This window comes from Rhinopithecus bieti, unplaced genomic scaffold (genome assembly GCF_001698545.2).
Source record: "Rhinopithecus bieti isolate Rb0 unplaced genomic scaffold, ASM169854v2 scaffold_2272, whole genome shotgun sequence".
NCBI lineage: Eukaryota > Metazoa > Chordata > Mammalia > Primates > Cercopithecidae > Rhinopithecus > Rhinopithecus bieti.
In genome coordinates this window covers 6,592,628-6,607,630 of record NW_016804163.1, presented here as the reverse complement: position 1 = coordinate 6,607,630, position 15,003 = coordinate 6,592,628, and the positions used below count along the sequence as shown (strand labels likewise).

Sequence of the window (15,003 nt, the reverse complement as noted above, 5' to 3'; positions counted from 1 at the left end):
TGAAGGACCTAGAGTTGTATAAGAGAAGATTCATGGCCTACGGAACTCACATAAAGTAAGAGAGACAGACATATCAACAAGTTTAATAAATGTGATAAGTATTTTAGGGAATTTTATATAGAGTGCTGTGGTGAATAGTATAGGGAGTTAGAAAAGTTTTTAAAATGAAGATGTTGAACTGGATCTTTGCCATGGCATTCTGCTCTTCTAGATTTTCCTCCACTTTTCCTCCATTAAGTCACTTGCATCACATACGTCAAATTTTAGCTTTCTCCCAAATCTTCTCAGATTACTGTATCTTCATGTTTTCTAGTATTTTGTACTCAAATTTGCATTACATTGCATTTCCTTCTAAAGCGGTAGAGTGAGAATGTTTTTTAGTTATTGAATAGTATAAATCTTATCAGCGGAGACAAAATACTAAATTTATTTTTTACTCTTCCTTCTTACTATTTGGCAAAATAACTGGCATCCTCTGTTGGACCTTTAAATGATGATGCTCTGTCTTCTTTCTGGACTCCCTCTCTCTTTCTGTCTACCCTTACCCTGCCAATACTGTGATAATTATCCTTCAATGTATATCTTCAGCCAAGATCTATCTTCTGAGTTCCTGATGCTCCTGACTTTACACCTCACCCTGGATGTGTGAAGTCTGCATAAATGACACATCCTGTCTCCGATGAGTCGAGGAACACCTGGGTCCATAGTCTTGTGTCGAACTGGGTACAACCACAGGGGCACATGTGGAGTGGTTTTAAGGAGCAGAGTTTAATAGGCGAGAAAGAAGGAAGAAGCTCCCCATACAGAGACAGTGTGAGGGGGGCTCTAAAGCCTAGAGAGGAAACCCCATGTTCAGAAGAAAAGTGGCTGCTTATATGAGGAGGCTGGAGGAGGTGGTGTCCCAGGCGTGTCCTTTAGGTAGCCCATGAAAAAACTGGCCCTCCCACCCTAGCCTTTTAATATGCAAATGCAGGGCGCCACGATGTTCTACACAGGTGGAGATATGTGGGGGAAGCCATGTTGCCAGGCACATGTGTGGGCAAGGAAGAAGGCTGGAATCGCCATGTTTGGGTGGAGCCAGTTTCTAATGGCTTGTATTTGCATATCAAAGGTTGCCTGCCCTGCTCTAAGAGCCTGGGCTTTCCTCTACACAAGAATCGTTTCTGGGGCTGCTTTAAAAGAAACAAAAACTTCCCAAGGACTCCTTTGCCTCTTTATCTGCCTAAAATAATTTCTTAATAACTCCTATAATATTACAAACTGAGTAAATCTGAAAAGAAACATATGCCCTCCCACCACTGTGTGCCCCAGCATGCCCTGGCCAGGAATCTGCTCTCCCTCCCTCAAGGTGCTACTTACCAGTAAATGCACGTGATTGCTCCAGAGAGAAGCCTAGGAGATCCCTCTCCCCCCGCCATCCCTTATTTCTGAATACTGACTATGTCCTATTAAATATATTCTGTTTGCCTCTATTAATCTTATCAACTGCTATTACTCAAAGCAGTTGATAATGACATCTTTTTAGTTCTCAGACTTGCAAATCAAACCTTAACTATTATATCTGTGTAGTTTTCCTCCTCTGCAGGGAGTCATCAAAGCATTAGAATCAGGTGATCATTTACTTGTTAGGCCTACAGGGTGTCAGCAGTGGATTTGAGATATACCTAATGGCTATAATCATCTCACTGGCCCACCAAACTTAAGCAATTAAATATACATGTACATTTTTCCTGCATATAATCAGTTTTTTACATGTATGTTATAACATTGAAAAATTAAAGTCTTAGGTGAAGCATTTTCCGCAGTGATGAAATTTTTCTATTGTAAATGATGATGGATGTCTCTACTTTCTTAAACAAAATATCCTGAACATAATAATTCAGTATTTCCTTGAAGAGTCAAAATTGACCTTTTGGATATCAGTTATTTTATTACTGTACAATATGCTGATGCCTTCTGTTTAGGTGTGTAGGCCTGTTGCCTGTTCACTAAATGACCCGATACACCTATACCTTTAAAGTTTGTGCTTTTGTTTTTATCATTTTTATATCGGACTCAATGTGTCTTTGTAAAATTACATGTTCCTAAAGAGGTGGATCTATCAAGTTTTCTTCACACAGCTCTTAGCACAGAGCTTGCCTAAGTAAGTTAGGGGATTACTCTTAAAGGTAAAACTATTTTAAACCATGAAGTTTTATTTATTTATTATTTTATTTTATTTTTTTGAGATGGAATCTCTCTCTGTTGCCCAAGCTGGAGTGCAGTGGCTCAATCTCAGCTCACTAAAACCTCTGTCTCTGGAGTTCCAGGGATTCTCCTGCTTCAGCCTCCTGAGTAGCTGGAATTACAGGTGCCTGCCACCATGCTGGGCTAAGTTTTGTATTTTTAGTAGAGACAGGGTTTCACCATATTGACCAGGGACTGGTCTGGAACTCCTGACCTCAAGTGATCTGCCTACCTCAGCCTCCCAAAGTGCTGGGATTATAGGCATGAGCCCCCACACACAACCTAAACCACGACTTTTTAAAAAAATTCCATTTTGAGGGAAAAGGAAAATGCTAATCAAGCTAATATAAGTTAATACCTTCATATTTATCTTTTTTGTATATGGAGTTAGATCTTAGGAAATATTTTTTAATCCATAGCATATTTGTACCAATAAAAAAAGATTTGCAAGGAATAACTTTCTCAATTATAGATAATTTGAAGAATACTACTGATTAGAAAACTGACTTTATGTAGGCTTAAATATATCTGGATGCCACTGCTTCCTCTTCCCATCCCCCTTTCACGTGCTGTCCTTAACATTTGTGGTGGAGAGACAGGTGAATGATAAATAGCCCATTCAAACTGAACTGATACACATTTTGCTCCAGGGCAAAGGGGAAAAACAAACACTTATTTCACTGGAAGCAGGATGGCTTGCTAGGATTTCATCTCCTTAGTGCATTGTTGCCCTTCATTTTCTAAAGATAAATACATCAGTGTCCATTGGGATGGCTTCACGTCTCCATTTGGCACCTAAACTAACATAATTTCCCTTCCTCATCTTCTTTGTCATCAAGCTACGGAAACCACCATTGCAAATTATAACTGAGACGGTGAAAGAGATCTGATCTAACCAGCTCCATCTTGCTTCTGTTTTATTTTTTTGTTTTTGTTTTTGTTTTTATACAGAGTCTTGCTCTGTCGCCCAGGCTGGAGTGCTGTGGCTCTATCTCGGCTCACTGCAAACTCCGCCTCCCAGGTTCCAGTGATTCTCTTGCCTCAGCCTACCGAGTAGCTGGGATTACAGGCATGCGACACCACGCCCAGCTAATTTTTGTATTATTAGTAGAGAGGGGGTTTCATCATGTTAGCCAGGCTGGTCTTGAACTCCTGACCTCAAGTGATCCACCCGCCTTGGTCTCCCAAAGTGCTGGGATTACAGGCATGAGCCACCGCACCCGGCCATCTTGCTTATAACCTCCAAACTGTTCTTGTTCATTCTTGGGTGTAGGGTGAACTAACTTTAGGAGGAACTTAGTTTATAGTTTAAAAAAAAGATAACCCTTTGCCAAAACAAACCTTGCCTGGAGACCAGCATGCCTTTGTAAGATTGACAAATTAGCCACAAGATTAGAAATTATGGTTTAGGAGTCATGTAGCTGGAGGCTACAAGATTCTAACCCTCCTGAAACTGCTGCTAAGATCAGTGCTTGAGATATTTTGCAGACCCTGAACTTGATGGATCAGCTGGCACCACCCAGATTGATAAACTGGCTCATCTGATCTTGTGGCTCCCACCCAGGAACTGACTCAGCAGAAGAAGACAGCTTCACCTTTCTATGATTTCATCTCGGACTTGACCAATCAGCCCAGCAGGCTCACTGGCTTCCCCTACACACCAAGTTGTCCTTAAAAGCTCTGATCCCCAAATGCTCGGGTAATAATTTGAGTAACAACGAAATAATTACTCAAATAATTTGAGTAACAACGAAATAATTACTCAAATAATTTGAGTACTAATAAAACTTTGGTCTCCCACACAGTCTGCTCTGTGTGAATTATTCTTTCTCTATTGCAATTCCCCTAGCTTGAGAAATTAGCTCTGCCTAGGCAGCAGGTAGGGTGAACCCACTGGGCAGTTGAACTACATGTGAATTAGGATGTGGCGGCCCTGGAAATGGTCTTGCCCCAAGCTTAGTGAAGGTGCGTCTCCTTAATGGTGCACTAATTCTAAATATATCAGTAGGATTGCTGCTTACTGGCCATCTTTCTTGGAACAACCCTAGAGAAAGGTTCTCTATACCATGGAGATAAAATTTTCCTGGCTACAGCCACAGCAAGAAAAGCTACAACCCAGTGTAGACTCAGCTTGCTCACCATGTGTTGGTCATCGGATATTCAATCTAAGAGACTTACATAGGTAAAATAGACAGAGCCACCAGCCAACACATTATACTCCACATCAGCAGCAGGGGCAAGCTCTGACAGACTGAAAAAAAAATTCAAGCTTCATTTGTCAAGCTCCTTTTACTCCTAACATCCTTTTCCTTCTTCCCACCCCACCAAACACATTTCATCTTAGATTTCATTTTAAAATATGGTTACGACATGAGTGGTTGCAAGCAAAATAACAGGGATTTGAACAAAGAAAACTGACAAAAGTACCCTGGGACAAGTTTGCCTGAAATATAAATTGTTTTTATGGGCACAGACCAGCTTTCTTGCTGGTCTCGAGCTGTCACTTTGGGTTATTTTTATTGTAGTCACTGAGGATGTTAGCTCAAAAGCAAGCAACTAAGAATGAATGAAGCAGAGAAGGAGAGCAGCAGTGAAAGTCCCTGGATAGCTCAGAACCAGCCACACACACACAGGGGAGTATTTCCCCAGCTCCCCTAGACCCACACACATGCCTGCTTGCATACATACACATACACACGTGCCCCACATTCCTACATGATATACACGTTCCAAAGTCTCATTTTTCTTTCCTCAAATGTACGAGATGAAGGATCAAAGCCAGAAAGTTTCTATGAGTTCTCAGCTGTGAACAGAGAGAGAAATCAAAATCTTTTTTCTCTCTGCAGTCTTACTTTGAGTTAAAAGAGATGGATGATGTTCAGCTCTTCATCTAAGTATCCTGAACTCTCCTCTTCTGAATTTTCCTCCTCTACCTATTGGTCATCATTAGTGTGCTTTACCTTTGACTGCAGGGCAGAGTGGTGCCAAACCTACTCCATTAATCAAGCAACAGATGGAGAATTAAAGCCTATGAAACTGGAAAGCTGGAATTCTTTTTCTATCCCCTGAGATTTATGAACAGTACCCAGAGGCCAGAGTTATTGAGAGATGATCGTGTACTAATAAGCTTTAGAAATGGTGGCTCTTCCTGTGTGTTTGTGTGTAGTTTGATGTGTTTAAACAGCTGAGCAGAAAATTGACTCTCTATTTTCCAAAGTACTTTGCAAAACATGTCTTAAATATAAGCTTTGTTTAACATACCAGTGGTATTCTAATACCAGTGCCTAGCGAGCACTCTTCATTCCCTGATGTGCTTTTGAATCTAACTTAATGCTATAGCTGGGAGTGCCTGTTTAATATTTATGGAGACTCACAATGTGTTAAGTACCAAATGAGGCTGACAAGAGTAAATGTTCAAGGATGACTTCATTTTGTTTAATTCCTAGGAAGCAGGAGTGAAATGTATGCGTCACTGGTTAGGAACATGTCTCAGCAGACATTATTCTATAAGGACATTTGAGCCTAACCAAAGGCTGATAGTGGTCATAGGATCCACCAAAATCAGGTATCCCCATTTCTTTACAAAGGCATAGATCTTAAGTGTACAGCTCTATGGTTTTTACATGCATATATGCACCCAAGAAACCACATCCAGTGAAGACAGGGAGAGAATTTATCACCATATAAGCTGTCTTATGCCCTTTTCCTGCCACTTCCTGCCACTTCCCACACCTAAACACTTTCTCAGTTCTATAACCATAGATTGACTTTGTTGATTTATGAAATTCATATAAATGGAATCAATCAGTATACGCTTCTGTGTGTCTGCTTTCATTCACTCAATATATTTTTAACAACAACAACAAATAATAATATGGGAATTCCTTTATTCCTTTGTCCTGCTTCCTATGGGTTCTACTTTTTTTTCTTTTTTAGAGACAGAGTTTTACTCTGTCACCCAGGCTGGAGTGCAGTGGTATGAACATAGCTCGCTGCAGGCTCAAACTTCTGGGCTAAAGCGATCCTCCTGCGTCAGCCTTCTGAGTAGCTGGGACTGCAGGAGTTCCACTTTTGTCTCTTATATTGTTTCTGCATGATCCATGGATTCTCTGTACATGCAGTTTTATGTTCCTACCCCTTCTGCATGCTATATTTCATTTCTTTATTGTTATTTGTAGAAAATATTTGATTTCATGGTCTGCAGTTGCTCCAAGTTGCGCTTTATGGTGTCTTCATCAGTTCTTGTGTATAGTTGAAATACTGAAGCATTCTCCATCAGCTTTTGATTGCCAGCTCTCAGATACCTAGGGAGTGTCTTCATTTTTGGTGGCTCCTTGCCCTGAGGTCCCTCTGTTTTCTGAAATAAGAATAGGTAAAATTATGTAGATCACATTGTGTTTGCCTAAGGGAAACTACTTCCAAGTTGAATACTACTTCCATAGTTGAGTGCCACCTAAAAAGTATGTCTACTCCTGTGCACAGGTCATTTTTTAAAAAATTATATTATCTCAGTGCATTGAAATCCACATCCTTCCCATCATTTTAACCTTTGACTTTGCTGTCAGGCCTATTTTGGAGGGTAAACATGCTTGGATGACTTTGTAAGATTTTTGCATAAGCTACAACTGTGCTGAATAAGTGGGGTGGTAACTAGGTCTTTTGGTGGGTGAGCTGATACTTTGCACTTCACATCAACGTACATCTGATTCTATGCTCACAGCAACACGCTTCCACGCAGAATTCAGTTGTGCACTGACTCTGAAAAGTCATACCAACTGATATTCCCTGGGGAACCTCCTGCTATGCTTTATGGATATCATGCAAACTTGCTTTCAGGCCTTTGAAATCATCCTGAATTCTAGAACCATCTTTTCTTCACTACACTAACAGAAAGGTGCTTTAAGGCTCACGGACTCGTATCACACTATGAATCACCGCTTTGGTAGCCAGTCAAGTGGCAACATCTAAAATGATCCTTGCATACATCTCAGAAGGATAGTCAAGACTCATGTTTATTCAGATGCCCAGTACTTGCACAGGCAATTTTATCTCGTATTTTCTTGACTTGATAAGTATTTCCATAGACACCCTTGTTTATGCTACTTGGATTTACCCTGGACTGACCTGTCAAAAGCTATTCAACAGAAAGACCAGCACTCACTCTGTCTTTAGCATGAAGAAGGAACAATTGTTAAGCTTTAAAGATAAAGAATTTAATGTGCTAAGAGGAAGCAAAGGTGATGACGTTTGCAATACAAATTCAGTGTAAATATGGCTTTTCATTCCCACCTCTTGGGATAAAGTGATAGAGATGCTAGAAAACCTGACAGCATACTTATGGGGTAAATGTCATAACCTGTTCAAAAGCCTTTCAAGAAATACAGAGTGTAATCCCCAACTTTGGGAAACTGGTCTCTAAACAGTCTCTGATTCTTTTTGTTCTTCCTTTATTTTCTCAGTCCCTCTATCCCTCCCCCACACCCTCCTTCCCTTTGCCTCTCCGTCCTTCTCTCTCCCTTTCACTCTTTCTCCCTCCTCCTCTCTGCCTTTCTTTCTTTTCCTTTCTTCTTCACTTTATTTCTTTCATTATTTGGGTGTACCTAGTGTGTTCCAAGTATCTTTCTAGCCTTTGTCAGTGATCACATTGTCATTGGTCATAAGACAAAGACCCAGTCCTCATGGAACCTGCTTTTCCCCCTCTTTTCCTTCTCCTGCTTTTTTCTGTCTTTTTGATTGATTTCATGTCGTGCCATTGAACTAAAACTAGAGTAGGCTAATAGTAGAGATAGGGAAGCTATCTTTCTCGATGTTTACATTTCAAAAGGCTCTTTCCCAGGTCCTTGAGAAAGACGTTCTGACACGAGACTGGGAGAAGATTTCAGAGACAGAGAAAGAATTTGCAATTATAAGTTTCCTAAAGTAAATTATCTAAGAAAAAGAAGGGTTAGGTCCCATAGTCAGGGAGAAACCTGTCTAAAATTTATTCAAGGTGAAGGTCTATTAAGGCCGTATTGGCCAATAGTCATCCATTTAATTTGAGTTCTTGATCTGCTTCCCTAAATACCTGTTGGTTTTGTGAGGAAGGGATATAACTTTAGTTTCTCCTTTCCCTGGGAGTGGTTTTGTTTTCCTCTCGGCTTACCACCCTCCTGCCCTTCTCGCTTAGTGCACCTTCGGTTTCCCTTAGGAACATGCTGTACATCCTGCCAAACTCGTCTCCAAGGGTCCATGGATTTATGAGTTCATCCCTCACCTGACTTTCTTTGTAAAATAATGTGAAGCAGCCCAATCTCATTACTTCCAGCCTTTAGAGAGGCTGAATTTAGCTTATAGTTTCCTAGAGAACAAAGACCATGTTGTGATTGAGTGCCAATTTGAATAGATAAATGGGTTGGTGAGCCTCCCTTTGCCCCAGCAAAGAAGCACTCATTCCGTGACTCAGTGACAAGTCAGCTGACTACGAGAAATGAAGATAATGGGGAATGTGTGCCTGTCTAAACAATAGACGGCAGAGTAGTCTGTTCCTAGGCATTCTTTGAAATCTGAATATTCACTGTGTGCATACGTTAAATGTCAAGTATAATTCACTCAAAATTTCAGCTCCAAAGAAAACAAAAAAGCAAGTGTTGGAATCTACAGGAAACAATGGGGAAGGTAACCTATAGAGGTAAGGAGACTCTGGAAGACTTGAGGAAGTTTGAGGAAAGTAAAAATGTTAAATGTATAAACAAAGGCAAGACAAGTTCCTATAAACATAAACCAAACTGAGAACAACGTCTAAAGAACCTGTAGAAAAGGATCTTGCAGTGGCCAAGGATTGAAGCCTGTGCAGAAAGTTCAGCTTACTGGGTGTCAGACGCAGAGATCCTTCTGACCTTCATCATAGAGGAAGCTGTAAATCTGTAGTGCTTTGTGATTCTAAGGAGCAGTTACTTGCCTAATTGTGAGGAGAAAAAAAGGAAAAACAATTGATAGAAGCTCATGGAGAAAGTCTACTAACAAAAGATTTAGCTAGTACCGAGGAGGGAAGGAAAGCAGAAAAAGTGTGCTTGCAGCGCTAGACTCTGTTTATCTTATTTACCTGGCACCTTGAGTTCCCAGGTAGGAGTTCAATGGCTGGGTTAATGGGAGGAACAAATTGTTGATTTATGTAGCACGCGCTTCGCAAAAGTAAATAACTGTTGACCTGTTGTCTTAGTGAGTTCAGGCTGTTTTAACAAAATAGCCACAGGCTGGGTGGCTTAACCCGCAGAAATTGATTTCTCACAAGTTTTAGAGACTGGGAAGTCGGAGATCAAGGCACCAACATGGTCAGTTTTTGGTGAGGGCACTCTTTGTGGCTTTAGATGACCGGCCACATTCTCACTGTGTCCTCATGTGAGGCAGAGAGAGCAAACTAGTTTTTTCTTCTTCTTACATGAACATTAATCCCATCATGGTGGCCCCACCCTATGAGCTCATCTGAAATGAATTCCTTTCCGAAGGCCCCACTTCCAAATCACATTGAGGGGAGAGCTTCAACACAGGCCTTTTGGAAAGACACACACATTCAGTCCATACCACCTGTTAAAGTAAGCACAATAGGCTAATCTATTGAATTAGGTGGCCAGGGCCCAGGCTTTCTCTTGCTGTCAGGAATAAATGGTGGTGAAAACAGTCATTCTTTAATGATGCTTCTTCTTGTTCATCATGGATGGGGAGAGGGTTGGGGGTTGCTCAGTTGAGGTCATCGTATCTGCTCACATTATGTTGAAACCCTTTTTGCCTTTGATAATGTGCTTCTCAGATATCCCTGTGTAGTTTCTTGACTTTTCAGTCACTCTTAGTTATAAAAACAGTGTATAGGCCCGGCACGGTGGCTCACACCTGTAATCCTGGCACTTTGGGAGGCCAAGGTGGATGGATCACCTCAGGTCAGGAGTTCGAAACCAGGCTGGCCAACATGGCAAAAACCCATCTCTACTGAAAATACAAAAATTAGCCAGTCATGGTGGTGGGCGCCTGTAATCCCAGCTACTCGGGAGGCTGAGGCATGAGAATTGCTTGAACCTGGGAAGAGGAGGTTGCAGTGAGCCATGATTGCACCACTGCACTCCAACCTGGCGACAGAGTGAACTACGTCTCAAAACAATTAAGTAAAAATAAATAAATAAATACAGTGTATCTTGGCCATGAACATTTACATTCATTCCTTTAAAAACTTTAAACTCAAAGCTTTCATCCTTTCTCTGCAGAGGTCAGATTTGTGGATCCTGCTGACAGCTGTTGGAAGGCGGTGATGTGGAATTCTCTTCTTTGTCACAGCCATTTGATTGGGATGAAGAGGGGAGAAAAACAAAAATAAATGTATTTGTGCCTCAGTACAGTGAGTGCCTGTTCTCTTCTGGGCTGGCTACATTTGCTCTGCCTCTGTGTGATCAGCCCGGTTTCACTGGTGATGAGATGTTTGTCTCCTCTCTCCTGGGTGGGGTTTACTTTTCTAACACTGAGAGGCCAAGCCCCTTGCTCCTGGGGTCTTAGATTATTCAGCTGTCTTGGGAGCTACTTTTGAGGACTTTGAGCCTCTCTGCCTTTTCTAGGTTTTCTTTGCCTAAATTAAGCACTCTCTTAGCATTTGCTCTCTGCTCTCCAACTTCCCCGAATCCTGCCCTCTCTCCCCGATGCATCTAGATTGGAGCATGTGCTCTGCCAGTTCTGTGACTCACAATTTTCAGGCAAGAAGCAAATGATCTGTTGCTTACACAGTGGGGATAGTTTGGGCACCCCTTCATCTACAAGGAGAGGGAGAAATACCCCTCTTTGGTGTGCCATAAACTCTATATTCACTCGAAATACAAACTCTTGGAATCACCCCAAGACTCTGTAACAGGACCCAGTGGTGGATATTCAGAGGGCTGGAGCAGCAGGACTGTAACAGCTGCTTTGCTAAAACGGCACCTTTCAGGAACTGTTGTGAAGATTATGGAATGAGGGATGCTTTGCAACCATGCCTCCTTTTATTTTCTACTGTGATCTCTGGTTGACAATTAATGAAATACAATATATGGAAAGTATATATTTGTATATGTTTTTAAGTAATATATGTCTATATTTTATAATATACTATATATGTATATATTTTTATGTATATATGAGAGAATATGGAAAGTATATATACGTGTGTATATATCAAATACAGAAATATATTTACTTTTTTTACTTTAAAGGCAATCTATGTTTCCATGATTATAACTGGCGTATGTAGGGGCTAGAGTGTAAGAATTTTATATTGATAGAAACATTGTTGCCGTAAATACAAACTACTATTTTGCCGGTTTAAAGCATTAGTTTCAACACACTCCATGATGTATTTTTGACAACTTAGACAAATTTTACGGTGAACTGTGAGGACTCTAGATATGAGCGTTTCATGTTTTTCTGTGAGGCATTGACTGATGGCTCCTAAAAATAGAATACTAAGGAGAGGAGATGTCAAAAGTCATCCAGACTAGCCCCCTGCTTTTAAGTGCCTAAATTGAGACTGATTGCAGTCTCAACTTCTTCTTCCTTAAAATCGCTCTATAATGGAGCCCCCACAACCTTCTTTGGTGTTGGTTCACTCGAGCATTTTTTTCTTCTTCTTTTTTTTTTTTTTTTTTGAGACGGAGTCTCGCTCTGTCGCTCAGGCTGGAGTGCAGTAGTGGTCGGATCTCAGCTCACTGCAAGCTCCGCCTCCCGGGTTTACGCCATTCTCCCGCCTCAGCCTCCGGAGTACCTAATGCAAATCTTTCTTCCTGTGGTGCAAACGTACTTTTTATTTTTATTTTATTCATTTATTTTTTTGCAGTTTTAGCTCATAGTCTATTGCTGCAGCTCTTTGACTTTTCCTTTATATTTGATGTCAGTGGGGATAAAAGTAAACATGTGAATTCTCCTCTGACCTAATATTGTGCCCGGAGGCCTCAGGCAACTTCTAAACCCTGTGGAAACTCAGGGAGAATGGCAGAGGGCTGGAAGGCCGACAGCTCCCTCCTCCCTCCAGAGCCAGGGAAGGAAAAAGGGAAACTTGCATGGGAGGGGAGGAAAAGGGGATAGACAGAGGCAGAAGGGCACACAGGGAGAAATCCAGGGAGCACGTGAAGTCTCAAGACCCTGTGAAGAGGCCGTCCTGCAGTGAGACCAACACTTCTTCACCTTTACGTAGAAAGTGCTGCTGGGGGCTGAGCCCACCTGAAACTTCCACAGCACCTCGCTGCCCGCACCCCTTCCTAACTCATTCAGTGACATTTTCTAATCATGCTTTCCCAAAGAGGTACCAGTTGTAGGCAGCCCGCTGGCCTTTTTCACAGGTAGGATGTGTGGGCAATGCATGTTTAATGTATGGAGAGCAGAGAGAGAAAAGAATGGGACCTGTTGGGGATTGCAGTGGAGAAGCAGGCTGAGTGTATGAAGGGGAGGGATGAATAGAAAGATTAAAATAGGGTTCCAAAGGACAACATCTTTCATATGTGAATATGAGTAAAGAGAACTTATTATTTTTTATTTTTTTTAGTTTTTGGAGACGGAGTTTCGCTTTTGTTGCCCAGGCTGGAGTGCAATGGCACGATCTCGGCTCACCACAACCTCTGCCTTCCAGGTTCAAGTGATTCTCCTGCCTCAGCCTCCCAAGTAGCTGGGATTACAGGCATGTACCACTACACCCGGCTAATTTTGTATTTTTAGTAGAGACGGGGTGTCTCCATGTTGGTCAGGCTGGTCTTGAACTCCTGGTGATCCGCCCGCCTCGGCCTCCCAAAGTGCTGGGATTACAGGCAGGCATGAGCCATTGTGCCCAGTGAGAACTTATAAACTTACAGATCAAATTACTTTTTGGTAGCCTTACCTAGTTTTGGTCATTTAAAAAAGGCTCATTAATATTTTTCTATTGAGTTAATAGAAAGTTTTAACGCTGTATTTTTAATATCTTAATACAACTACCTACTTTCTCTCTGGCAAGCTAAGACGCATTTATGTCAGCCCAACATGGAAATTTGATTACATTTGCTTCCAAAAAAATACTCACATGGCTGAATAGTCCTCCATTGTTCTTTTCTTTCCTTTTTTCTACTTCTCTTTCTTTTATGTGTGTGTGTGTGTGTGTGTGTATGTGTGTTTCATTCTGCCAGTGTTATTTCCTTAATAGAAGGAAAGCTGAATATTAAGAAGAAATGACCATTTCTTCACCATTTGATAGTTTAGAATCATGTATACCTAATGAAAGAATGAATCTAGATTACTTTCCCTAAAATTGTAAGTTTCTACCCCAAGTTCTTTTTTTTTGTATTAAAGATAAAAGAGGCTAGAGCAAGGAACCCCTAGTGTATTAAACTTTTATTATTTCCAGACAAGGCAAAATTACAACTCCGATTTCTATTGCACTAGGGAGAATTTAAGACCTCTATACCTACATTTTTAAAAGGTTAGGAAGAACTGTACACAGCTGACATTTCAGTGTATGATCAAAGTGTTCCTCAATCTTAAATATATACTTTAAATGTGTCAGACACACCATCACCTGCTCACTGTAGCATATAAACTTTCCCACATACCACCTGACATTTCCTGACCGAGTGATTTCATTGTTCAGTGTGTCCTACTTTCTGCTTGTCAAGCCACTCTATTTAGCATGATGTCTGTCTAAGGCGGACCTGTTTCACACTGGTAACAGATTATATCTGTACTTCTCTTTCAGATTCCCCTATCATTTTTAGATATTTTAAGTGATTGTCATCACCCTTTCTTTGGTGGCCAAAAAGGGGGGAAGAATCCAACTTTTGCAACATCATAAGTTTAGCGCAACAAACGGCAATATTTTCTGCCATATCGTGCCTGATCTGACAGTGTATTCGAAAATTCTGGGAATTAACTGTGATGTGCAATTACTAGTGGTGCTTTTATTTCCAAATCAAGTTGTCAAAATCAGCAAGGAGTATCTAAGAGACAGGAAGAAATGCTGTAAGGAAGGAGATCACAAGGTCATGTGTGTTTTTAAAAATCTATGTAGTCCAGACGATTTGGGGTAAATGCATTAATAATCTCCTTTGGAATTTAAGATGTCAAAACAATATGATGGGCTGAGACTGCTGGAGACTTAGATGCATAGAAATCCAGCAATTCTTATGGAGTATTATTTTATGTACAAACTACTTTCTTTTGGTGACATAATTAAAAAAAATTGTTGCGAAATAATGTAGGGTGCAAATGTCTTTGGTATTGTTTCTTTTCCAGCGTGAGGTTATTTGGCTTAAATTGCACATGTATTATTGAACATTATTTCAATGATTTCTATTCTATTTTATGGTAAGTCCAATGATACCTTTTGTTTTTTTTAAACTTGTGACAGATAGGCAGCTCAATTGAGGAAGCACCACTAAGAAGAGTGTATTGATTGTTGGAAAGAATCACTGAGGAAAAGAGTGGAAAATCAAGAACCCTAGAGAGGGGCCCATGTGTCATGTGCAGCCTCTACTGAGCTGTAAGAGGCCAGCTTCTCTTTGCTTTCTTCTTTCTCTCTCACCTGGAAGCCCAATGTTCAACTAGGAAGATGTTCAGTTTAGGAAAAGAGAAATTTACTTCAACAAACATTTACTAAGGGGCTGCCCTGTAAAAACACAGTTATAGTTTATATGTGGCTAAGAGACCGTTTACTGAGCTGCAGGCATTATCTACAGAGCCTAAAATCTAGGATGTTGATTATATTTTACATATGCATGTGTAGACATATGCTCATGGGTTATATGCAAACAGCCACACATTTGT

General features: G+C 40.8%; 1 long non-coding RNA gene across 1 annotated transcript in view; it reads left to right on the top strand.

Moving 5' to 3' along the window:
- LOC108526360 (uncharacterized) overlaps nucleotides 1-10,512 on the top strand; it is a 41,161-nt gene extending 30,649 nt beyond the window's left edge. The window contains exon 5 of the long non-coding RNA XR_001884504.1: nucleotides 10,461-10,512. This is a non-coding gene — a long non-coding RNA (uncharacterized LOC108526360). The remainder of the gene's footprint in view (nucleotides 1-10,460) is intronic.
- The last annotated feature ends 4,491 nt before the right edge of the window (nucleotides 10,513-15,003 follow it).